The sequence below is a fragment of the Nycticebus coucang genome, chromosome 15 (genome assembly GCF_027406575.1).
Source record: "Nycticebus coucang isolate mNycCou1 chromosome 15, mNycCou1.pri, whole genome shotgun sequence".
In the NCBI taxonomy this organism is placed as follows: domain Eukaryota; kingdom Metazoa; phylum Chordata; class Mammalia; order Primates; family Lorisidae; genus Nycticebus; species Nycticebus coucang.
Genome location: NC_069794.1, coordinates 32,824,403 through 32,850,931, shown reverse-complemented (window position 1 = coordinate 32,850,931; position 26,529 = coordinate 32,824,403). Strand labels below are relative to the sequence as shown.

The window sequence follows — 26,529 nt, the reverse complement described above, 5'->3', positions numbered from 1 at the left end:
GGGAGGTCTAGCTTGAGTGCTTTGAGGTTTCTCCATACTTCCTTCCAGAAAGGTTGTACTAGTTTGCAGTCCCACCAGCAGTGTAAAAGTGTTCCCTTCTCTCCACATCCACGCCAGCATCTGCAGTTTTGAGATTTTGTGATGTGGGCCATTCTCACTGGGGTTAGATGATATCTCAGGGTTGTTTTGATTTGCATTTCTCTAATATATAGAGATGATGAACATTTTTTCATGTGTTTGTTAGCCATTAGTCTGTCATCTTTAGAGAAAGTTTTATTCATGTTTCTTGCCCATTGATATATGGGATTGTTGGGTTTTTTCATGTGGATTAATTTGAGTTCTCTATAGATCCTAGTTATCACGCTTTTGTCTGATTGAAAATATGCAAATATCCTTTCCCATTGTGTAGGTTGTCTCTTTGCTTTGGTTATTGTCTCCTTAGCTGTACAGAAGCTTTTCAGTTTAGTGAAGTCCCATTGTTTATTTTTGTGAAACTTAATTTCTAATGTTGAAAATGAAATTTATCTATCTTTCCTTCGAAACTAATGTTACCTTTTCCCCTCTTTTATCTTATTGTTTCTCCTTCTCTTGACAATCGAATTTTTTTGCTTGTGTCATAAAAAGAGAGGTGAAAGAGACTTAGTGTGGAACCGAGGGCATATGAAGATTCCAGCAGGTAGAAAAGGGCCCAGGGAAGTATTTAGATTTAGTAACTTAAGTCCTTGAAGCTACACTTGGGAAAATCAACATATAATTGAAATATAAATTTTAAAATAACCCAACTTTTTAGTCTCTCCTGGCCTTATTATAGGTTGTACTAAATTAGTAGACACTTCTTCTTCTTTTTTTTTTTTTTTTTCAGAAAAGCATTATTAAGAATTGTAGTGTATCTGAGATTTTACCCTAATTGCAAGCTAACAAGTGAACTTTCTAGTTTGATGGAGGCTAGCAAAAGACATGCAAATTCTGGGGCAGAGCATAATTCAGATGTGGCACAGAAAACAGTGTGAACATCAGCACATTTGGGTTTGTTCTCTTTGCCCCCAGGCTTCACAGAGGTGACAACAATAGGCCCAGGTGGACACCTTCATAGACAAGGGGTTGAGTGATAAGAGAGGAACCCTGAGCTTAGGGAATCTGAATCTCTTATAGTGGTCGTTAAGTATGTCTGCTTTTGCTCTGGAGGGAGGCACTACAACTATAAAAAAATAGTTCACTATAGTTTCACTATATAAAAATCCTTGAAAATATAGTTCAGAATGAACAATGGTCAGTTGCTTTATTTTGTAGGAGGTGTGGAAACAGGAGAGACTCTTGTAGAATTGCTTTTTACTCTCAGATTAAAGAAATGACTGAAAATCTTCTGCTTTTTCAAAAAACATTTCTTTTGCTACCAAACTGTGAGATGTTTAAAAAAAGGAACATTTTCCTGCAATACTATTTTTTTTTTTTTTTTTTTTTTGTAGAGACAGAGTCTCACTTTATGGCCCTCGGTAGAGTGCCATGGCATCACACAGCTCACAGGAACCTCCAATTCCTGGGCTTAAGTGATTCTCCTGCCTCAGCCTCCCAAGTAGCTGGGACTACAGGCGCCCGCCACAACACCCAGCTATCTTTTTGCAGTTCAGCTGAGGCCGGGTCTGAACCCGCCACCCTCAGTATATGGGGCCGGCGCCCTACCGACTGAGCCACAGGTGCCGCCCTGCAATACTATTTTTAAACATTAATTTATGCTACATGTTTTGTAGTATGTTAGAAGAACTAATTAAAAGGTATTTTATGTGTGTGCTTTTGAATAACACCGTTTTAAAATAAGTAAATCAGAGTTTGTTGAACATAATCTCATTTATCATTTTATGTCCTTTAGATCATTGACATAATTGCTGCCTTTTAGATGAATTTTATGGTATAGGTAGGAAATTTGCTTACCAGATATTAAAACACATGTATACATGTAACAAATACATACTCATATACACACTATGTCTATTTAAAAACATTAATATAACTTTAGCAAGTTGGAGAATTTAGTATATGACAATTGTGGAATTTCAGAAATGATAGACAAAAGGATTTTTCTTTTTTTTTTTTTCTTCTTTTTTTTTATTTTTTATTGTTGGGGATTCATTGAGGGTACAATAAGCCAGATTACACTGATTGCAATTGTTAGGTAAAATCCCTCTTGCAACAAAAGGATTTTTCTAAATGAAAATTGGCATTCTAATTAGATCTCTACACTGCATCTTTCATGAACATAAACTAGATTTTAAAATAGATTTAAAATCCAGCCATTTAAAAAAATGCTACATCCAAACTATAAAAATGCTAGAAGAAAAGGAATGAAACATATTTCAATAATTTTAGAAAGAGGAAGAATTTTCTCAGCATAATAGGAAACCTAAAAATCACAGAAGAAAATATGAGCATAATAACAATAAAAAAGCCTTTAATTAAAAAAGATAATAGTAAAGTTAAAAGATAAGTGAAAGACTGGAAGAAAAATATGCACAACATATGTAAAGACAATGATTAATATCTAGACTATGTCACTAGTAATCCATTAATAAGAATGAAAAAGACATTCATTCAACTAGAAAACTGACAAAGAATATAAACAAGAAATTCATGCAAAAAGAAATAGAAATGTCCAATGTTTGTGAAAACGATTCATTTCAGGAACAAAAAGATGAAAATTAAACAATAATGAGACGCAGTATCCCCCTCCTCATTTGCAACGTATCAATAGATCGTATCAAACCTTTGAAGGAAAATGAGAGCTCTCGTATTGCACTGATAAGAGTGAAAATAGCTATAGCTTTTAGTAAGGCAAATTGACATGATGTACTAAAATAAAAAATATACATAACCTTTGACCCAGCAACTTCACTAGGAATTCTACTTCTAGAGTTGTATCCAACAGAAATACTAGCTTAATCATATAAAAAATATATGTTCGAGAATGCTCATTGCAATGTTGTTTAGTAGTCAAAAATTGAGGGAATACTCCCAATCAATAGGAAAATAATTGAAGCAATTACAGAATATTCACCAACAGAAATTTATATAGCAGTTAAGAAGGAAGCAGATTCATACGCCCTGACTTAGAAAACTATATTCATCATAAGTAAAACAAAAACCACTCTGCAAAAGCACATTGACAGCCTGATTCTATTTATATTTTAGAAAATAACAAAAATATATATTTCTATAAGTATAGAACAAAATCTAGAAGAATATAAATAATCTCCTGAACATAGCTACAGAGGTGGAGGCTGAAGAGGCAGGAGAGAAGGAAAGGAAGAGTTTCAGTTTTCATATACAAAAATAAATAATTAAAAATGAGATTATGAGTGATTTTGGCTTTTTTTGTGACAGGAAAAGCAAGTTTTTGCTTTTTCTATTTAACTTTTTTTTTTTTTTTATAGACACTTATTACTTCTGTATGCAAAACTAAATGGAGCTGTGTCTGGTGGTTCAATGCCTGTAATCTCAACACTTTGGAAGGCTAAGAAGAGAAGATTGCTTGAGTCCAGGAGTTCAAGAACAGCCTGAGTAAGAACAAGCCCCTGTTTCTCCACACATGTACATGCACACACAGATACCCACACTAAGAATGAAAAGAAAAATTAGCTGGCCTTGGTGATGCTCCTGTAGTCCCGCTACTCAGAAGGTGGAAGCAGGAGGATTGCTTGAGCCCAGGAGCTTAAGGTTACAATGAGCTATGGTGACTAGCCCAAGAGACAGTGTGAGATCCTGTCTAAAAAACAAATAGAACAATGGAACCTTGAAGAGGTGATTTTTGAAGGGTGCATTAAAAAGATGAGTGACTGGAGACAGGAAGACAATTTAGGAAACTTTAAATGACCTGGGGGAGGGCTATAAGTCATGGTCCCAGAGCAGAGACAAAGGGATTGAGAAGGAAAGGCAGAGGTGAGACCCCGGGGAGGGGAACTGGGGCAGAGAGGCTGGTTCTGGCACACAGGTGGGGACTGATCTGAGGCTGGAGCCCCAACTCCTAGTCTAGAGTTTTCTCAGTATCTTCCCAAAGGCCCATGAAAGTAGTCCCCTTAGCCCATCACACAGCTTCTGAGACTCTCAAGGCCTGGATCTTGGGGTGGGCATACACGGAGTATCTTGGGGCAAATAATACCCATATTGTCTTGTTCCTGGGTGGGCAACAGTTTCAGTTCTGATTTCCAACTTAACCTGTTTCCACATGAGATCAGGTAAAAGCAACATCATCTTTGCCAAGGGCCCCTTGGGCTTTCTCCTCAGCCTGGTGATTTGAAGGTTATAGTGCCATTACATCAGCCTCCTCCTCAGGGACTGACAAGCTGCTCTCTGGCTGTCTCCAAGGAAGCCACAGTGCCTTCCTTCACTCTGCTTGACAACCATTGTCGATAGTTTGCACAGCATAGCTGATACTCAAATCTTTTGGTTTCCCTGCTCCTAAACATGAGACTTAATCTACTCAGAGTCCCTTGAGCTGCTCCCTGGGGACACCCTATAATGTGCATAACTGACAGCTCAGCACAGAGTGAGTAAAGCCACACATGGGATACTGATTTCACGTGGGATGCCTCTCTCATGGCCCGTTTACTGTGATTTGTCTGCACAGAAGCAGATATCTAAACATCTGCTGAAATACTGTGAAATCGTTTTGAAAATTAGACTTTTGGTTCTAACAGCATAACTGGGCAAGTTACCATAGTGGTAAACATAAATCGTATGTTTTTTTTTTTTTTTTTTTTATTGTTGGAGATTCATTGTGGGTACAATAAGCCAGGTTACACTGATTGCAATTGTTAGGTAAAGTCCCTCTTGCAATCATGTCTTGCCCCCATAAAGTGTGACACACACCAAGGCCCCACCCACCTCCCTCCTTCCCTCTTTCTTTTTCCCCCACCATAACCATAATTGTCATTAATTGTCCTCATATCAAAATTGAGTACATAGGATTCATGCTTCTCCATTCTTGTGATGCTTTACTAAGAATAATGTCTTCCACGTCCATCCAGGTTAATACGAAGGATGTCAAGTCTCCATTTTTTTTAATGGCTGAATAGTATTCCATGGTATACATATACCACAGCTTGTTAATCCATTCCTGGGTTGGTGGGCATTTAGGCTGTTTCCACATTTTGGTGATTGTAAATTGAGCTGCAATAAGCAGTCTAGTACAAGTGTCCTTATGATAAAAGGATTTTTTTCCTTCTGGGTAGATGCCCAGTAATGGGATTGCAGAATCAAATGGGAGGTCTAGCTTGAGTGTTTTGAGGTTTCTCCATACTTCCTTCCAGAAAGGTTGTACTAATTTGCAGTCCCACCAGCAGTGTAAAAGTGTTCCCTTCTCTCCACATCCACACCAGCATCTGCAGTTTTGAGATTTTGTGATTTGGGCCATTCTCACTGGGGTTAGATGATATCTCAGGGTTGTTTTGATTTGCATTTCTCTAATATATAGAGATGATGAACATTTTTTCATGTGTTTGTTAGCCATTCGTCTGTCGTCTTTAGAGAAAGTTTTATTCATGTCTCTTGCCCATTGATATATGGGATTGTTGGGTTTTTTCATGTGGATTAATTTGAGTTCTCTATAGATCCTAGTTATCAAGCTTTTGTCTGATTGAAAATATGCAAATATCCTTTCCCATTGTGTAGGTTGTCTCTTTGCTTTGGTTATTGTCTCCTTAGCTGTACAGAAGCTTTTCAGTTTAATGAAGTCCCATTTGTTTATTTTTGTTGTTGTTGCAATTGCCGTGGCAGTCTTCTTCATGAAGTCTTTCCCCAGGCCAATATCTTCCAGTGTTTTTCCTATGCTTTCTTGGAGGATTTTTATTGTTTCATGCCTTAAATTTAAGTCCTTTATCCATCTGGAATCAATTTTTGTGAGTGGGGAAAGGTGTGGGTCCAGTTTCAGTCTTTTACATGTAGACATCCAGTTCTCCTAACACCATTTATTGAATAGGGAGTCTTTCCCCCCAGGTATGTTCTTGTTTGGTTTATTGACGATTAGGTGGTTGTAAGATGTTAGTTTCATTTCTTGATTTTCAATTTGATTCCAAGTGTTGTCTCTGTTTTTGTGCCAGCACCATGCTGTCTTGACCACTATGGCTTTGTAGTACAGACTAAAATCTGGTATGCTGATGCCCCCAGCTTTATTTTTGTTACAGAGAACTGCCTTAGCTATATGGGTTTTTTTCCGCATAAATCGTATGTTTAACATGAACTGTATCTTGAAAAGGAGAATTTGGTAGAATATTTCTATCGCAGGTACAATGTCAACTGAAGTTTTCATTTACTTAACAGGAAATAACTTTGGCCGTTTGATGATTGATTTGAAGCTCATTAGTGTACTATTATCTTGAATATTTTTCATTTTATGAATCTAGTATATAAAATGCTACATAGAAGCTTTTGTAAAAATAGTTTTGAATAAAATTTAAAATATATCTGAGAGCTGAACTAGTACAGTAGGGAAGGAATGTTCAAAATGTCATCTCTTTTTCTTCTTTGGTAAAAGATTGGACAGCTTTTCCGATGTTAAAGTTATTACTGCTTACATCAACATCTCTAAGGAGCTGCCTGTTGACAGAAGAACATGCAAAGGGAATAGTCCTGCTGTTCTGCTTCCATAATGCAATAGAAAGACATTTGGCTTATACGATTAAGTTAATCTGGTTATGTCACTGACCTTTTTATGTATTTTTTTTTTAGTTTAAGTGATTTCTGTCTAGTGTCACATGAAAGAAAATATAATTTTGCCTAGCTTTTAGCACCGGATAATTTGTAGGTCTTATTGTTGAATCGCTTCTCTTTAGAAGGAATTTTGGAATCACAACTTGAGTACTGTTTGTGCTTGAGATAATAGATCCAACTACCATTAGCTTTTTAAGCAGAAGTATGTGTCTGGCTTAAAGTGAAAATTCAGTTTGTTATTTTTCTTCGTTGGTCTGAATCACTGATTTTTAATTGAATTGCCTATTTGCTTAGGTATCTTGTAGAGCAGTTTGGAAATGAAGAAACGAGTATATTTAATTCAATCTGTTACCTTGCTGATCAAGATACTTGCTTGGCTGGGCTCAGTTTGTTCTCATTTTTCTTCTCTTTATCTCTCTCTCACACATGGAACACATGTTCTAGCCCCCCCCAATCCAAATGAAATAACAGAGACATTTTAATCTATTGTAGAGAAAAATATAAAGTAGTCATAAGTATTATTATAACTCTCTTTTTTTTTTTTTGTAGAGACAGAATGTGACTGTACCGCCCTTGGTAGAGTGCCGTGGCGTCACATGCGGCTCACAGCAACCTCCAGCTCTTGGGCTTACGCGATTCTCTTGCCTAAGCCTCCCGAGCAGCTGGGACTACAGGTGCCTGCTACAACGCCCGACTATTTTTTTGTTGTTGTTGCAGTTTGGCCGGGGCTGGGTTTGAACCCGCCACCCTCGGTATATGGGGCCGGTACCCTACTCACTGAGCCACAGGCGCCGCCCATAACTCTCTTTTTTAAATAATATGCTGTGCCAAGATTATGATGCTTAGCTTCAGGTGTGACCTCACAATGACAATGCTTTATTGTTCCTTCCATGCAGATTCTGGTGACCACACATGCTAGTTTAGCTCTTCAGTATTCAAAGAAAAAAAGAAAAAAGACCCCACCACCAAAAAAAAAGTTTCAGTTGATTTGAAAGCCTTTTGAACAGCCATCATTGGTTAGAAACATAGACTAGGCTGAGTCAGGTTTCCTACCCAAAATTTTAACCTTGAAGACTCTGCTACTTAATCATTTTTCAAGAACTCCATTTAGAAGAATTAAATAAATAAATGTGAATTTCTAATATTTAAAACTTAGCCAAAGGAGTCACACACACACACACACACACACACACGAATACCTAGTATTCACAGGTACGTACAGCACAGCCTCACCAGTGGGGTGAGCCAGACTATGGGAGCTACACCCTGCACTTTGTGCCTTTGCTTTGATTGCTTCACACTGGGGGATGGTTACATCAGCCTACCCTTCCAGACCTGACATTCTGTTTGGGCAACTTGGACTTCTACCTGTCCACCAGCTTGCCTGAAGCAGGTTCTGAGGACCTGCATTTGGGATTGATTCCCTATGTTCTTTTGGTTTTATATCCCCAGCCTCTTTTGTAAAAGGCACACCAGATCCAATGAAAGACACCTGCCAATTAGTAAGTGTGCCAACCTGATCCCGGAGGTCAGGTGATGAGGTACTGAGTAACAAGCCAGAAAATAAATAGATAAAGGAACCAGGAAGGACATTTTTTTATTTTGAGCTTACTACAGAATATGGTTTTTCCTGAAAAACAACATACTTCCTGCTATGTCTTGGGGACGTTACTCAGACTTTCCATAGTATGTACCTGATTTGGAGGGGAGAAAAAGCAAACATTAGTGTTATAAACAGCTTAGATCATGTCTTTGATACAAATAATTAGGTAATTGCTTAAATTTTGCATTTGTTTCATCTCCAAAACCATTGTCTTTCTCTTGGGTCAAACTTGGTTAGTGGTCAGAGGATATTTTGTTTCTGAAAGGCTTTTAAGTATATCTCTGACCAAATTTGTTTTACTTTTTAAACTTTCTTTAGTGAAACAGGATTCCTCCTCCCACTCCAACCCCCAATAACCCAGTTCATTAACTGTGATGTCTAATGAAAGATAATGTCATTTGGTCCCCCAGCCCTGTCGATCCTCTCCTTGTTTCCTAGGTTTTTGTAATCAACAGGTCTAACAGGTGGAGCTTCCGGGTATGCATGCAGGAGGAGAAATGGTGATGTTTCTGCTTTGCCTGAACAGAGTAATTCCTTCAGTTCATTTTCTAAACCCTTCTGCCAGAACAAGCTGGCTCTTCTAGGAAGACAGAACTGCCTACGGCCATATGCACCCATCTGTTCTTTTTCACAAAAATTTCTTAGCCTTTTCTACACACAGCCAATAGGTTGTCCACTGCAGGTGGATAGACCAAGTAGGCCTCTGCCAAGTAAGGGGGCAATTACAGTTAAAAGTGTGATTATAAGAAAATCATTACAAAAGAAGTGTTTGCTGTGACCAACTTATTTCTCTGCTTCTGATAATGGGGCACAGTCCTCTGCTAGCTCTCTGCTCTGAATGCTCCTCTATAAATGCTTTCCCTGGTGCTTACTAGACGTTGTCATAACAGCTTGTTTGTGTGCTAAGATCACAGCTGTGTGCATTTCTCTGATTCTTTTGCGAACAACATCAAATAGCTGTTACACTTTTGTTTTTGTTTCCTTGCTTCACTTTTATTTCAACAACTCCTAATTGGAAAGTATGTCTGAACTCCCGCAGCACCCGCTACAACAAGATCACCCAGGTGGCAGTGAGGAGCTTATAGGAAGTGGATTGGGGTAGAAGGAAACTGACATTCCTTCCTTTTAAATTACAGGTTCTAAAGTTTTCACTTAATATCTCTCTTTTGGATGTTTTATCTCTAGGTTCTTTGGGAACAATTATGTGAATTCTAGTACTGAGTTCCTTTGTGACATTTTGTTTTTGACTAAAAATTATAAATCTTGTGTGAAATTCACCATAATAGGGTTTTTATTTTTAATGAAGGCACATTGACTTAAAAATCATGGAATCTGAGAGTGGGAAGCAATTCATGCACTCTTCTAACTTAATTCCTTCATTTCTCAGAGGAGGAAACTGAGGCTCAAAAAGTAATGTGATTTGCCTATACTTATTCAACTAGTAAACAGTTAAAACTTGGAGGACTATTTGCTAGTCTACTGAGTGATACAGAATGTTGAGTTTTCCTGTTTACTCAGATATATTAACTATAATGACTATTTTAAAAAGTTCTGGTAATGTTTAGTGTACATTACTGGGGTTCAGTAAATGACACCCCAAATGAAGGCCTCAGAGGCAGCCTCTGAAGCAAAAATTTTTCTCGGGTCTTGGGCCCCTTGTTCTGCAAGTCCAGCCATAGAAATTAGAATCCCTTCTTGTCCAAGGAAAGTCACAGATACCAGACCATTTTACACCAAATCCAGCCATAAAACTTAAAAATGTCTACCTTTCCCTCTGTTTTTTTTTTTTTGTGTGTGTGCAAAAATTGCTGATAAAGAAATGATCTGATGTACCTTGTTTGACTGTGGGTTGTACAGCACCCAACCCATACCCAGAAGGAAGGAATGCTGCACAGAGAGGCCAGGAAGAATCTGAAAAGACAGGCTTTGGTGGGTCCTCTAGAGGAGTCTGTTAGCATTAGATCAGATCTTTTAGTCTAATCATGTTTCTTTTTTTTTTTTTTTTTTTTTTGTAGAGACAGAGTTTCACTTTATTGCCCTCGGTAGAGTGCCGTGGCATCACACAGCTCACGCAACCTCCAACTCCTGGGCTTAGGCGATTCTCCAGCCTCAGCCTCCCGAGTAGCCGGGACTACAGGCGCCCGCCACAACACCGGCTATTTTTTTGTTGCAGTTTGGCCGGAGCTGGGTTTGAACCCGCCACCCTCGGCATATGGGGCCGGCGCCCTGCTCACTGAGCCACAGGCGCCGCCCTCTAATCATGTTTCTATAAGGCTGCCCATACTTCATTGAACTAAGCATAAAAATGAAGAGCTTCTTCTGTATTTAGGGATCTTAATTCTGAAGGCTCCTATTGTCATGTAAAACCATGATCAAATACATTTTTACATCTTTTCTCCTATTAATCTGCATTTTTTCAGTTGATTTTCAGCATATGTTTAGAGGTTAAGGGGAAGTTTTTCCCTTTGCCTTATAACATGTTATGTTTTAAGGGTTTCAAAGTTATTCATAAGCCTTTGTATATTTTGAATGTTTTCATGGCATGACACAAGTGTGTGTGAAAATTTGCATTTTTATGACACATTCCCTGAATCATAAAAAATTTGATTTAGTTTTATATTTAAGAAGTAACTTAAAACTCTACTCTTGGGCAGCACCCATAGCTCAGTGGGTAGGGCGCTGGCCACATACACCAAGACTGGGAGGTTTGAAACTGGCCGGGCCAGCTAAAAACAACAATGACAACTGCAACGAAAAAATCAGCCAGGCATTGTGGCAGATGCCAGTAGTTCCAGTTACTTGGGAGTGTGAGGCAAGAGAATTGCTTAAGCCCAAGAGTTGGAGGTTGCTGTAAGCTGTGATGCCACCGCACTCTACCCAGGGCGATAGCTTGAGATTCTGTCTCAAAACGAAACAAACAAAACAAAAAAACCCTCTACTCTTGGTAAATGGAGACTGATAGAAAGATCAAAGAGATTCATAAAGTACGTTTACTTCACATGGCTGTAACATTGGGCTCATTAAGCAATGTAGACAATAGATCTGGAAAATTCTGGCAAAAAAACCAAAACATAACAAATAGTTTACCATTTATTTCCAAAACCAAAATTACTTTGGATTTCACTTACTTAGACCTGCCTGTATGTTTGTACGCACTAAACAACCTCCCTTTGCGCCCCCACACTGTTCTCAGCTATCATCCTACTATCTACCTCTACGAGATCAACTTTTTTAGTACCCACATGTGAGTGAATACTTGTGATGTTTGTCTTTCTGTAGTTGGCTTATTTCACTTAACATAATACCTTCAGTCTCCTCCATGTTGCTGCAAATGACAGAATTGCATTCTTTTTTTTGGCCAATTAGTATCCCATTATGTATGTGCCACATTTTCTTCATCCATTCATCAGTTAATGGATGCGTAGCTTGATTCCATGTCTTTGCTATTGTGAATAGTGCTGTGATAAACATATAAGTGCAGTATTACTTTGATACACTAATTTCCTTTGGATGAATACCCAGCAGTGGAATTGCTGGATCATATGGTAACTCTATTTTTAGTTTTTTGAGAAGTCTCCATATTGTTTTCCACAGCGGCTATGCCAATTTAATAATTTGCTAGTATCTAATTGTGATTTTGGCTTGCATATCCCTGATGACTATTGATGTTGAGCATTTTTTCTTATTTGTATTGGCCATAAAATGTTTTAATATGATAACCCTATAAGGTTTAAGTACTTTTTAGGGCCTGGAATTCTGTATTGCCAGAATTAATGGTGTGAGTGGAATTAATTTTCAAATTTAGCAGGTATATGCTTTCCATTTTGACATTCTACTAAATAAAAGTTAATTTACTGTGATGGAAAGCTTGCTTGATAGGAACTGAGAACAACATTTACTTGCATATGCTTGGACTGTTCTTTGTGTTTTTAAACATTGGCCCTCAGCCTGCCCAGCAGCATTTCCCAAAACTCACCTTGGAATGTGTTCCCTTCTCCACTTCCTTTTCTGTCCCGTGCCCCTAGGCTGCCTTAGCCTCTTCACTTGCCTCTCTTGCAGCATGACTAGACTCAAAGCCTATTCATGTTTGTGGTAGGCTGGTGAATAGTCTCCCCAAAATGTCCGTGTCTTCATCCCTGGGGCCTGTGAGTATATCACCTTTTATGGAAGAAGGGACTTTGCAGATGTCATTAAGGATTTTGAGATGGGGAGATTATCTAGGTGACCTAATGTCATCACAAGGATCTTTATAAGAGGGAGGCAGGCGGTCAAGGTCAGAGAAAAATGTGATGACAACACCAGAGGTGGAGGGATGCCCATCGAATATGGAGAAAGGGGCCAGAAGCCAAGGAATAAAAGCAGCCTGTAGAAACTGAAAAAGGGAAGGAAACAGATTTTTCCCTGAATCTTCCAGGAGGAAGCAGTACTGCCAACAACTTGATGTTAGACTTCTGATTTCCAGAACTATAACAGAATAACTTTTTCTTTTTATTTTTTTGCAGTTTTTTCCGGGGCTGGGTTTGAACCAGCCACCTGGAGTCCAGCATATGGGGCCGGTGCCCTACTCCGTTGAGCCACAGGCACCATCCAACAGAATAACTTTTTTTAGTTATCATATTTATAGTAATATGTTATAGCACCAACAGGAAACTAATGTAATTATTCTATACATTGAAAACGCTTTCAAGATCATAATATCGTATTAGACACTATTCACAGTAGCACATCATAATACTTTTAATTCCTTTTCCTTAATAATGTGCTTAAAATTTAAATCTTTTTTAAAAAAATATATTCCTAATTTTGTTCTAAAGTATTCTTACAGATAAATCTTATGCCATTGCTATATTATACAATTATAAATTTATTCAGTTTATATTTATTAAACATCTATTGTGTGCAAAGGAATGTTTTGCAGAGGACAGAAATGTTTAGAATATGGACTTTAATTCCAAGGAAATGAAAAGGTCAGCCCCTCAAAGCTAAAATAAATGCATTGGTAACAATTGCTCAAGGTGGCATACATACTAGTTAGCTAGCACTGCCATAAGAAAGTACCACAGGCTGGGGGGCTTAAAAAATGGAAATTTATTTTGTCACAATTCTGATCAAGGCGTTTTGGGTTGGTTTCTTCTTCCCCTTTGCTTGTAGATGTGTCTTTTCCCTGTGTTTTTCCATGGTCTTCTCTCTATGCCTGCGTCCTATTCTCCTCTTCTTTTTTTTTTTTTTTTTTTTTGGTAGAGACAGAGTCTCACTTTATGGCCCTCGGTAGAGTGCCGTGGTCTCACACAGCTCACAGCAACCTCCAACTCCTGGGCTTAAGCGATTCTCTCGTCTCAGCCTCCCGAGTAGCTGGGACTACAGGCGCCCGCCACAACGCCCAGCTATTTTTGGTTGCAGTTTGGCCGGGGCTGGGTTTGAACCCGCCACCCTCGGTATATGGGGCCGGCTCCTTACCGACTGAGCCACAGGCGCCGCCCCTATTCTCCTCTTCTTAGGATACCAGTAACACTGGATTAGAGGCCATCCTAATGACCTCTTTTTAACTCAGGTTACCTCTTTAAAGACACTATCACCAGATACAATCACATTCTGAGGTAATGGGGGGGGGCAGTGTCTACATTTCAACATATAAACGTTAGGGAAACAATTCAGCCCATACACATATTAAGGGTATGCTTTGGGAAAATTCAGAGAGGAGTGAGAGACTTCAAATGTTGCTAATAGTAGAATTCCCTTAAAAAATCAATTATTAGTAAGGAGCTCCTTGTCATGTGTTGTTGCTTATATCAAACTCTGAGCACAAAAACAAAACAGAACATTCCTGATGAAGAGATAGAGAAATGGGAAGCAAAATGATGAAACACATTTTTGTCCTTTAAAGAAAAGGACTTAAGAGTTGAGTAAAGAGATCCTTTGGTGAAGTTCCTCAATTCCATTCCTAGGTGATAAATAAACCAGCAGCTAACGTGTCTTCTGATGAATCTGCGCTTTGGAAGTAACTAAATCTCTCAATGAACTTCACTGTGTTCTTAGGAACAGTCATACCTAGACTTACAGGTGTTAATACATCTTAGTTGAGACAAAAAGAAAAAAAATTGAAGAGCTTATTATTTCCATAAGGGTATTATTTCCATAAGCAAACTATGTGAAGTTCCTTACAGTCCTAATTAATGTATTCCAGAGGCAAGTCCCACCCCAAAATGAAATTTCAGTTAATAAAAGCCAAGGTGTACTTCTGTTTAAAAGGCAGCATTCCTTTTATTTCTTTATCAACAAAGGTAAAAATGCTCAAGTTAGTGGGACAAAAAATTCCTTGTTTTAATAATTGTTTTTTAAGTGAATTCATTAGCACTGAAAAATTAATCAACCTAATTTGGCTTGTGATTGTTCTAATGGTGTAGATAGAAGTCTGTGAACAGAGGACTGGGAAAGATAAGATATTCATATAAGATAACTCTATTATAAGGCAATATATACATAATGAAACACCATGTAAGAGAGTCTGAGGAAAAGATGGATATAAACTCCTTTGAATTTCTAGGTACAAAAAACATGATGAAGAAACCCCACTTTTAGGTTATTCATTTATTTACACAAACATCTGATAATTATCTACCTATCTAATAATTATCTACCTAATGCATTTCTTACTATCCTCTATTATTTCAGATAAATTGTGCTATTGGAAAACTCCAAAAATAATTTAAATCTCACAAAATGAATGTTTTAAAACAGAGAAATAAAATGGGATAATGGGAGGATGTCTAGTAATGATAGTTTAAATGCTGTTTTTTTCCAAAATTGTACTGTTTCTGTTGCAGAGTAATTGAATTCCATTGTCTAAACAGTATTTATTTGCCAACAACATGTGAATTTATTTAATGATTGCATGCAATTTTTGGTAGCAATTACTGGAACTTTCCTACGAATGCTGATTCACTTCAAGTCACATTGTTTTTTCAGATGCAGTCTGTTGGATTTTAACAAAAACTCCATAGCTAATCACAGATAGAAAATAATTATACCACATAACTATTTTCATTGATGTTGTTGATTTTTTTGTCTTAGATCAAGCACAACAATGTGTTTCTTAGCAACCTATGTCCTGTAGTCAAGGAGACATTGTTATATACTTAGAGGAAGAGATGAAAAAGGCTACCTAGGACTATCCTTAAGGTACAGAGAGGATACTTACAGGCCAGGGACTGACCTCTATTTTAATTACATTCAAAGCAATTTTAATCACAACTTAAATGATTGAGGTTGGAAAAAAATTGCTTTTGATAGGGAAGATGCCTAAACTTGGATAGAAAAGATTTTACAGTAGGAGCAGTAGTTACTCAGAGTCTTAAGGCCTAGACATATTTATTTTAGGCTTTACAGCCAAGTCTAAGATTTGTGCCAGAGAAGTGGGGAAGCTTTGTAAAGAGGGACTTATATGTAGTCAAGACCTGAGAAAAAAGTTTAGAACCTTGAAGGGCAGGGTTTCTCATCCCCTCACCTCTATGTCTCAGTACTCACATAAAGGCACCCAAACAATTGTATGAGGATCTGCCCTGCTGTGCCCAAAGTGAATAGTAAAGCATATAAAACAAAAACATTAACACGGTGTGTTAGAGGAACTTCAAGGAAAGCTACCCCATTTACATTTTTTGTATTGTGATACAGGGGTTAGCAAACTGTAGACTGTGTGCCAAATCTAGTCTGTTGCCTAATTTTGTATGGCCTATGAACCAAGAATGTTTTTTTACAGATGAGCATTTGAAAGTTATTTGATGACAGGGCACACTAATTTTGAACTCCAATGAAATCAAATGCTGTTACCCAGTAAGAGAATTCCATTCTTTTCATTAGTAGAACTGTATTACAAAAATTTATTACATTGAATAAAATTTTGTGGTAGTTTGTCTTCTGTCTTGTTGTAAGTACCTACATAATATTTTACTTTCTTTCTTTCCTTTTTTCCCTCTCTTGGCCTATAATCATAACCTAAAATATTTACTCTCTGAGACCTTGCAGAAAACATTTGCCAACCTCTGTTCTGGTGAAATAAATAGATAGGGGATGCTTTGTGTAGTTTCAGCAGTTTCTGACATCCCAGGTCCTCCCAAACTAATCAGAAAATGATTGGTAACATTTGTCAGCCCATCCCATGCAAGCACAAGATGTTCTTGACTTTCTGTTGATTGCTACCTTAGCCACAAAAATAACCCTGGGAAATTTTTGTTTTAATTTAGTAACAAGAGAGAGGTCACTTTGAGGTGTTCAGCTGGTGGTTGGCTTCTCTTGCATGTATCTGCTTGGAGGATGACTTGGAGATGACTTGAAGGCTGGCTTGGCTGGGACTAAGTCACCATTTTGGCTACAGATGGCCTCTCCTGTGTGGTGGTCTCTGAACAGTTGCATTTTTACATAGCAGCTCAAGGCTAACAGAGTGATGAAACTTTAGTGGAAGCTTCAAGGCTTCTTATGGCCAAGTCTAAAAGGCCCCAAATATCCCTTCCACCATTTTTTACCAATCAAGAAAGTCACTAAGACCAGCTCAAATTCTAGGAGTCGGGAACTAGATTTTATCTCTAAGTAAGAGTGGCAGCAAAGAATGTGTGACTATCTTTGGTAAGGTTTATAGGTTATACCCAATGCCTTCTATTCTTGACTTTTGAACTATTTATGTGATACATATGAGTATGTTAAGTCTTTTCATCATATCCCATATGTTTACACTTTTTACTGTGGTTTTATCATTTTTTTCTTGCCATGCTTTGGTGCGTATGTTCTATCGACTTTTGATTTCTAATCTTTTCTTCAGCTATGTCTAATTTGGTACTGATCTCATCTATTGAGTTATGAATTTTTGTTATTATAGAGTCTATTTATATAATTTTTACTTAATTATTTCTTATAGATTCCAGTTTTCTATTGAAATTATCCATCTTGTCATTTATTTTTGGACATATTTATGATAATTTTAAAGACATAAATAATAATTATAATACCTGAGTCACCTATAAGTCTTGTATTGCCCTCTGTTTTTTCTTTTATATACCAGATGTTTGATCTTTTCCAGGTATGCCTTGTAGTTTTTTTTTTTGTAGAGACAGAGTTTCACTTTATGGCCCTAGGTAGAGTGCCATGGCATCACATAGCTCACAGAAACCTCCAACTCTTGGGTTTAAGCGATTCTCTTGCCTCAGCCTCCCAAGTAGCTGGGACTACAGGTTTCCGCCACAACACCCAGCTATTTTTTTGTTGCAGTTCGGCCAGGGTCAGGTTTGAACCTGCCACCCTTGGTATCTGGGGCCGGCACCTTACCCACTGAGCCACAGGTGCCGCCCGCCTTGTAGTTTTTTAATTGAGTATTACACATTGTGTTCAAAAAATTGTAGAAATAATTGAGGCTTTCATGGGTATTATGTTCCTTTAAGGAAAAATTTTCCCTCTTTCTGATGGGTAATGAAACTAAGAGAGGATCACCTCAATCCTACCTGAAGTTGAGTTGATTAGAAGATTGTTTCAGTCCTTGCTAAGGCTTAGTCTATTTTTGGTTCATATTTATTCTCAGAATATGGTCCTTCTGGAGTCTTGACTAGAAGTATAAGATATTTACTAGGAGCTTTCCCCCTGGGAGGGCCCTGAACTTGAATTTTTCAGTGGTAAGATTGCTGAACGCTCAGTATAAGATGTTAGCGTTTACCTTCATCTTAGTTTCTTAGTCTCTCAGTCCTCTGTAGGTAAGGAATCACCAAATGCCTCAAGGAGAGAAACTGCTGCAGAATGTTGGGTTCAGGTCAATGAGCTTCCCTTCTCTCTGAGATCACGACTCTTGATTTGTTGACTGCATTGGTGGCTCTCTGATTTATTTATTTATTTATTTATTTAGAGACAGAGTCTTAGTAAGTCACCTTCGGTAGAGTGCTATGGTGTCACAGCTTACAGCAACCTCAAACTCTTGGGCTTAAGCAATTCTCTTGCCTCAGCCTCTCAAGTAGCTGAAACAATAGGCACCTGCCATAATGCCCGGCTATTTTTTTGTTGCAGTTGTCATTGAACCCGGCTGGCCTGGGCTGGGTTCAAACCCTCCAGCCTTGGTACACGTGGCTGGTGCTGTAACCACTGTGCTACGGGTGCCAAGCCCTAATTTTTTAAATTATTATTATTATTATTTTATTATTTGTAGAAAGAGGGTGTCTCTATGTTGCCTGCTGTTGAACTCCTGGCCTCGAGTAGTCCTCTCACCTCAAACTCTCAATGCACTAGGATGATAGGCAAGAGCTCCTGGCCGTGATTTGTCCAAAGAGATTTTTCCTTTAGCGTTTGTTCAGCTTCTGTAGTCATATTCAAATTGGAATGCAGTAAATTATTTTACTATTACTGAAAATGACAAATTTTCTTTTACCCCAACAGTTAATTTTTCTACATTCAAGTACATTTTGGTTACCTTCTTTTCAGTGACTCTCTAAAGGCCAGCGATGGAATAATCATTGGCTTTCCAGGCTCATTACTTGGCTTTTTTTGCCCCTTTCTATTACCATTCTTTTATTGTCTCCCCTAGCATTTATTACTTTATGTTTTTTTGGATTTTTTAAAGTTCATTTTAAATTCTTCTATTACTCTTTAGCTACTAGTCCACACTCTCATATTTCCTTTGGATTTGCTGAAAATTCTAGTTATGCTGCATAACTAACTTGAAGATAATTAGCTTAAAGCAATGATTAGTTATGTCTTTCTAGGTTGACTTTCAGGTCTTTTGCTCCATGTAGTATCAGTGGGGGGGTCACAAAAGTATAATTAGTTGGTGGCAGAGCTGGTTCTGGAACATCAAGAGAGACTTCACTCATAACTCCTGGTGCCTCAGCTTGTGTGGGTTGTGCCTGGAGCACTTGGTTCTCCTCCAGGGGGATTCCTTCCTCTAACAGTCTAGACCCGCTTCCTTCAAGTGCAACAGCTGGTTTCCACGAGAGCAAATGTAGATAAAGTCTCAGCTCAGAATTGGCACAGCGTCTATCACTTCTGCCACATCTTCTTGGTCAAATGAAATACGTCATAAGTCCAAGCTGGAGCTGAGAAGAAGGGGAAACCGATTCCCTTCTTGAAGGGAAGAATGACATGCACAACAGAGGAATTGCTGGTGACCTCTTTAAAGGCAATCAACTGCAGACTGGCTACCTATGTAGGAGCACATTCCTTTTTGGGGGGTACAATTTACTGATGTGTTAGCCTTTTTCCCAGAATTATTCTCCTTGCAACAGCCAAGTTCAACTGATTTCCGCAGTAGACTCAGGCAAAGCATAAGCACTGCGTTCAGTATCAGCCTAAGGCAGAGAAAATTTTACTTGGCCCTTTTCTAACTACTTGGCACAGTTTTAATAACTGTATGTCTGGGATTTTCCCCCAGCCCTTTGAGCCAGAACTACCTATGCCCTATTTCTATTATATCTTTTTACAATTTTAAACCTTACGGCTTTCTGACTTTAACACCTTGTCTTTCTTTACTCTCTTTATGTCATTTGTTCTTACTTAAACTTTCCTTTACATCTTTAGTAGATTATCCTTGCCTTAGTACTATCTTCCCAGGCTTCTGGAAAATAGTTTGCTTACAATGGGAGGGTCCTTGTTCCAGAATCTGCCTTTATTGGTGCTAATGGAATTAATCTCTTTATGTTCAAAATAAATTGATAGTTCCAAATCTTTTTATATACAGTAGAACCTCTGTGACCACCAAGGGACTATAACAAACTCAAACTGGACTCTAACAAACTGGTCAAAGTACAGAAGTGGTCAACATAGGGAACTAGGCCTACTGTACATTGAGTGCACGTGGTGCATGTCTGGTCTACGAGAATTAGGGCAACTTATGAAGGTGGTCAATGTAGGGAGGTGGTCAGCTATGGAGGTTTTACTGCATATTTTAAACAGAGTAAAACTTATTATTGTAGCCCTAGGGAACAGTAGGATCCACAGGCTATAAGGGGGCTATATATAGAAAGTTAATCAATTCAATAATTGCCATTATATTTTTGAAAATAAAAATATTTCCTCAAATAGAATCAAATTTGGCCAGTTTTTTTTTTTGGCCGGGGCTGGGTTTGAACCCGCCACCTCCAGCATATGGGACCGGCGCCCTACTCCTTGAGCCACAGGCACTGCCTAAGGCCAGTTTTTTTTTTTTTTTCACAATCTGGCAGTGATATTATGCTACTGGCATCTATTTTAATTTGTTACAATATTTTACAAGAATGGAATAGCTAAGTCCCACATTTTTGAAGCAAATTTTATTTTCTTCAAATAATCTTAAAAATAATATATTATCCTGTGAATTGCTTGAGAACTGTATACCTCGCCTAACTAGTTCTAAGTGGCAAAATAGTTGCAAGACCAAATTATATACTATCAGATAAAACGTAAATATTTACTTCTACACAGAATCAATGAGCAGGGTATCACATGTTTCTGGCTTATGGACAGAGCAGTACTTCCCAGAGGCAAAAAAGAAATTAATGAGCAGGTCAAATTTGTGTTTTTGTAATTCAGAATCTTTTTGGTTAATAATAAATGTTTAAATGAAATAAATGCATTTATTATTTTACAGGTTTCTGGCAAAAGTATCTTATGCCATATATATGCTTTTTGAACACATTAATAATGTGTTCAAAATAATATAATAATAATTATTATTGACAAGATCTTTTTTTTTTTTTTTTTTTTGTAGAGACAGAGTCTCACTGTACTGCCCTCAGGTAGAGTGCCGTGGCATGACACGGCTCACAGCAACCTCTAACTCTTGGGCTTACGCGATTCTCTTGTCTCAGCCTCCCAAGCAGCTGGGACTACAGGTGCCCGCCACAATGCCCAGCTATTTTTTTGTTGCAGTTTGGCCGGGGCTGGGTTTGAACCCGCCACCCTCAGCATATGGGGCCGGGGCCCTACTCACTGAGCCACAGGCGCCACCTAGGGACAAGATCTTAACATTTTTTCCAGGTTAAGGGGCTGTTCACAGGCTGGAGCATGGCACACAATAGCTCAGACTCCTGACCTCAAGGTATCCTCCTACTTCAGCCTCCCCAGTAGCTGGGACAGTACCATCGTGCTGGCCATAAATATATAATGTTGGGGAGTCAGGACCTCTTTGTAAGGTCTTAGAACATTTTCAGGCTTTTATAATAGAAAAGTCTCTACTGTCAATAATAAAGTATTTGAGCTGTCTTAGCAGCAGGTAACAAATAGTTGGCTACATTTCAGCTATAAGAATAAAGATGTTAAAAGCATATATTAGTAAATTTCGGTGGCGCCTGTGGCTCAGTGAGTAGGGCGCTGGCCCCATCTACCGAGGGTAGCGGGTTCAAACCCGGCCTCGGCCAAACTGCAACCAAAAAATAGCCGGGTGTTGTGGCGGGTGCCTGTAGTCCCAGCTGCTTGGGAGGCTGAGGCAAGAGAATCGCATAAGCCCAAAAGCTGGAGGTTGCTGTGAGCCGTGTGACGTCATGGCACTCTACGGGTAGCAAAGTGAGACTCTGTCTCTACAAAAAAAAATAAAAATAAAAAAAAATCATATATTAATGAATTTGTTAACAATGCCTATATCTGGCTCAGCGCTTGTAGCTCACTGGGTAGGAAGCTGGCCACATACACTGAGGCACGTGGGTTCAAACCTGGCCCAGGCCTGCTAAACAACGACAACTGCAAAATCAAACAAACAAAAAATAGCCAGGCATTGTGGTGGGTGCCTATAGTCCCAGCTACTTGGGAGACTAAGGCAAGAGAATCGCTTAAGCCCAAGAGTTTGAGGTTGCTGTGAGCTGTGATGCCATGATACTCTACCAAGGGCGAGATAGTGAAACTCTGTCTCAAACGGGGAAAAAAAAAAGAGTTATCATGCTTTTTCAATTAAAAAATAAACTTCCATAACCAAAATATCACTGAGATCTAAAATAAGAAATTTTTGTATTCTCTACTTTTCTGATTTGCCAATTGGTCTCTGAACCTTGTCAGACTTCACCAGCTAAGTCTAGTGAATATTTGCTTGTATTTCTGATTCCAGCTCTATTAATTCAAATGCATGAAAAGTTTATTGTGAAGATGCAAGAAGTAGTTGCAGTAGACTTATGCAAATCATTAGTAGTTGTTGCTCTGTGTAATTCTTTTAACAGTAAAATGGAAAAATAATTAAGCTAAGAATTTTGTAGAATAGTCATAAATTACACGAGTGCTAGTTTTTTCTAAAGTGTGCTATTTATTAATTTTATTTTTGACAATTCTCTCACCATTTCCATAGCACAACATTCTTTTCCCAAGTTAAAAAACTACTATCAAAACCTATTTAAGGAATACCGTGAGAGAACAATGTTTAATGATCTATCCTTATTCAACATAGAAGCTCAAGTGGTTAAAAATGGGAAGTTTTAAAACATTGATGATTTTGTTAATCATAGTCACAATTAAAGTCTCCAAATTTTGTTTTAAAATTTATATTTTGTGAGTTGACACAATAGTGCATGTCTATCAGTGAAGACAAAGTTTTTAGTTTCAAAATAAATACTGTAATTTTTTAGTTTTCTAGTGCCTTCATTAGCCCCTTGTTTTCCTTTCCTTTCCTTCTTTCACATTAAGAACAGTTTTCCACGCCATATTTCTCCTCACTATTGTTTAATTCCAGCCATACCTGTTATTATTCCCCTCATTCCATTCATGCCTGGTCCTGTTGTTTACTCTGACCCTCTGGCTTGGAAATCCTGTGGGTCTATGTCTGTGTTTGTTGTAGCTGTTGCAATAATCAGCAGACCTTCCATTGACACAGCAAAGATTTATTGAGCACCTGTTATCTGCCAACCATTGTGGTAGATTTTGGAGGTAAGATAATGACAGTCTCTTTGAGCTTATTAAGGTTAAAGATCATCTTCATCCTGGGTATTTCTAGTGCTCAAAATATGCTTGACCCATAGTAGAACTTCCATAATTGTTGATAAAAGTATCCCCCCAAACCCACTGCTGTTTGCAGCATCCCATCTCTATTGACTGTTTCCTCTTAGTTCTAATAATGTCTATCTAAATTGGGGGGTGTCTGTGCTATGCACCAATCAATAAAACCTGAGGAAAAATATCATTCTGAGATTTTCAGATGAAATTCATTACTATGGTAACAAGTCACCCAAATATAAGAAACATACACTGTGCAAACATTGCTTTAAGTGCTTCTTTGCTATGTTGAGCCAGCGTTTGGTTGGACTGCAGACTTTCTGGTTAGGATGTCTGCTGTAGAGAAAGCCATCTGTGCTGTGCTAGTTTCATGGAATGGCACCTGAAACATCCCCTTTATTCAACCAAAAAGTTGAAGACTGCAGAATGTATGACATAATTAGGTTATGTATTTAAAAAACATATAGTATGTGTATGCATATTGCAAATGAAGAAAGAAGATGTGTAAAATCAAGACATCTGTAAAGATAAATGAATGTAATCTTTATTTCTGAGTAAAATAATGTATGAATGTTTTAAGATTTCAAATATATATACCAGAAAAATCTTATAACTATTCCCCAACCCTTTTTCTATGGGTAAACAAGATGAAATTAACTGAGATATCACGTACATATTATTTTAGATTACAAATAAATTACTCATTTATTTACATCCTGACTTTGTAAACTTAAAGTAATTCATCAGTTATACTACCTCCCAGAGCAGTGAAAACTACAATGACGTTTATACTTGAAATAGTTGATGTGTGTATTGTGTGGCATAGAGTCACATGTTCTTTCAAAATCTCTGAAGTCTGATTCTTTGTTTTGCCCAACTTTCATATGAAGAGCGACGATCCATGCTGACTAATCTTAGTAAGCCTTCACCTTTTCTCTAAATAATGTATGATTTAGTCCTCAAGCTCAGGAGAATTTTTCCGTTTTCAAGATAAGATTTGCCCTATGTCATTTCCATCCTTCTATTTGTTTCTTTTGTGAGGAAATGAATGCTCCTTTTCTTTCAGGAGCAAAGAAAACTCTCAAAGGCAATTTTGTCTTAGTGTGTTTGCCAAAAAAAGAGTAGATTTAAGAGACTGAGAATAACAGAAGAGGGAAATTTAACCACCTAAAGAACAGTAACTTGGAACTTGAATTAAAATTATTATGTGCCTATCATTTTATTTTGGATATATTTACCATACTTTTGGCCAAAGTTCAAGATCCATAGAATTTCATGTAAATTGAAGTTATTGTTTAGTTTTGACTTCCATTGCAAATAAATTTTTCCAACCATTTGCCTATTAAAATGTTTTAGAACTAAACCCACAGCACATAATATCTCCAGAAATCCATTAGATTTTCTGAAAGAGCATCAATCTACTTAGAGTGTGGGTTTTGCATTTTTATGCCCATATTTATGTAGACGCCTTTTTTCTATGTGCAGTGTGATGTAGCGAAAAGAATATGAGACTGTGGAATCAGAACTGAACATGAATCCCAGACTCTGCACTATCAGTGGTTTGATCTCGGGTAAGTCAATCTGTCTGAGGTTTGTTTGTTTGTTTTTTTGGCCTGTCAAATGAAAAATAAATGATGCCAATCTTTCAGGTTGGTGTGCAGATCATATAAATAATATATGTGAAAATGGTTTGTAAATTGTAAAGCATCATGCAAAAGATATTTGTTTTACTGCAGATTAACTCATATGTTATTCTAAACTGGTAAGTCCTCAAACAAAAGAAATGACCGCTAATGCCCAGAGTAGCCCTAGGTCTATCTAAAACATTTTCCTTGAAGAAAACTTTTAATTAGTAATTTGTCAATGGGTATGGAATTTTTTTTTAAAAAGAGTCATTACATATTTGAAAACATTCAATTAGGAAAAAATATAAGCCTTTGTCTTGGTTCACTTTATACTGCTTTAATAAAATATTTGAAGCTGGGTAATTTATAAAGAAAAGTTAATTTAGCTGACATTTCTGCAAGCTGGAAAGTTCAAGGGCATGGGCTGGCTTTTAGCAAGGGCTTTTGTGCTGTGTCATAACATGGTGGAGGAGGTCAAAGAGGAAGCAGACCTGGGCGAAGAGCAAAACTTAAGGGGCATCTTGACTTCTTAACAACTCATTCTCTTGAGAACTAATCCATTCCTCCGAGAACTATTCCAGTCATGCCAGAGCAAGAACTCACTTATTATATTGAGAATGGCACCAAGCCATTTACATACCTCCCACTAGGACCCAAATATTTCCCAATAGCCTTCATCTCCCAACACTGCGATACTGGGGACCACTTTCAACATGAATCTTGGTGGGGACAGATTCCAACCATAGCAGCCTCCTTTAAGAGAATCCCTATGAAGCTAAATCATTTGAACCTTACCTCAAGTTGTCTCCATCACCAGAACCAATCTTGTCCTACAGAGAAGCCCCTTTAAACTAAGGATTATGTAGAAAAATGTCCAAGTGAGAGCATATGTAGGCGGGGACACCTTACCCATTAGACATAGCAGGCACAGTGCCAAGGGCCCACTATATTTTTAAATACTCATCAAAATGTTCTAATTTCTTGAGAAATTAGAAGTAAAAAAACAAACTTTCAGGTAAAAGTAAATGTTCCAATATAGAATATTATTGTATTCATCTTTATGCCAATGAGTCATAAAATATAACTTTTAATATTTGCTATAGTCCTGGGTAACCCAGGAAGAATCCTTTCAGAAGCCTAATTACTTGCAGTTCAAAGTTCTGTTCCAACACTAGTAGTGTTGCCAGGATTCACAGACGTGAGATGATTACTTCTACCTTGGGAAATAGGGAATGCTTTGCTGAACTGATTTTTAAATTAGTTCTTTAAGGATAAGTATGCTTTTTACAGGTGGAGATATTAGAAAGGGCATTCCTGGAAGAGAAAACAACATGGATTAAGGAATGGGGCTGTGGAGAAATAGAGCATTGGAATTTGACAATGACCGATGAGCAATAATGGTCTCTCTCACTATAAAGTCATGGGGAAAATTACTTATATTAATTACCTATATTTAGTAATTAAATCTTACTAATCTTTATTATCTTGCACTGAAATGCTTTGGAACTAACCCTACAAATGACATGAACATTTGCACAAATACCTAATGAATAAACAATGGATTATTCAGAGAACTAATGAGATTTGACAGAATTAATAATGGTGTTATGTCTGGAACAAAGTAAAGAATCTTATGTATCAGTTACTCTCTGATTGTAAGCAACAGACACTGACTCTAGCTAATTC

At 37.8% G+C, this 26,529-nt stretch overlaps 1 protein-coding gene across 1 annotated transcript in view; it reads left to right on the top strand.

Moving 5' to 3' along the window:
* The window catches only part of SCEL (sciellin), a 342,117-nt gene that overhangs the window by 81,530 nt on the left and 234,058 nt on the right, over positions 1–26,529 (top strand). Inside the window, exons 3-4 of the mRNA XM_053563449.1 lie at positions 3,426–3,552; positions 24,704–24,789. The gene's annotated coding sequence lies outside the window, so the exon portion shown is untranslated. The remainder of the gene's footprint in view (positions 1–3,425; positions 3,553–24,703; positions 24,790–26,529) is intronic.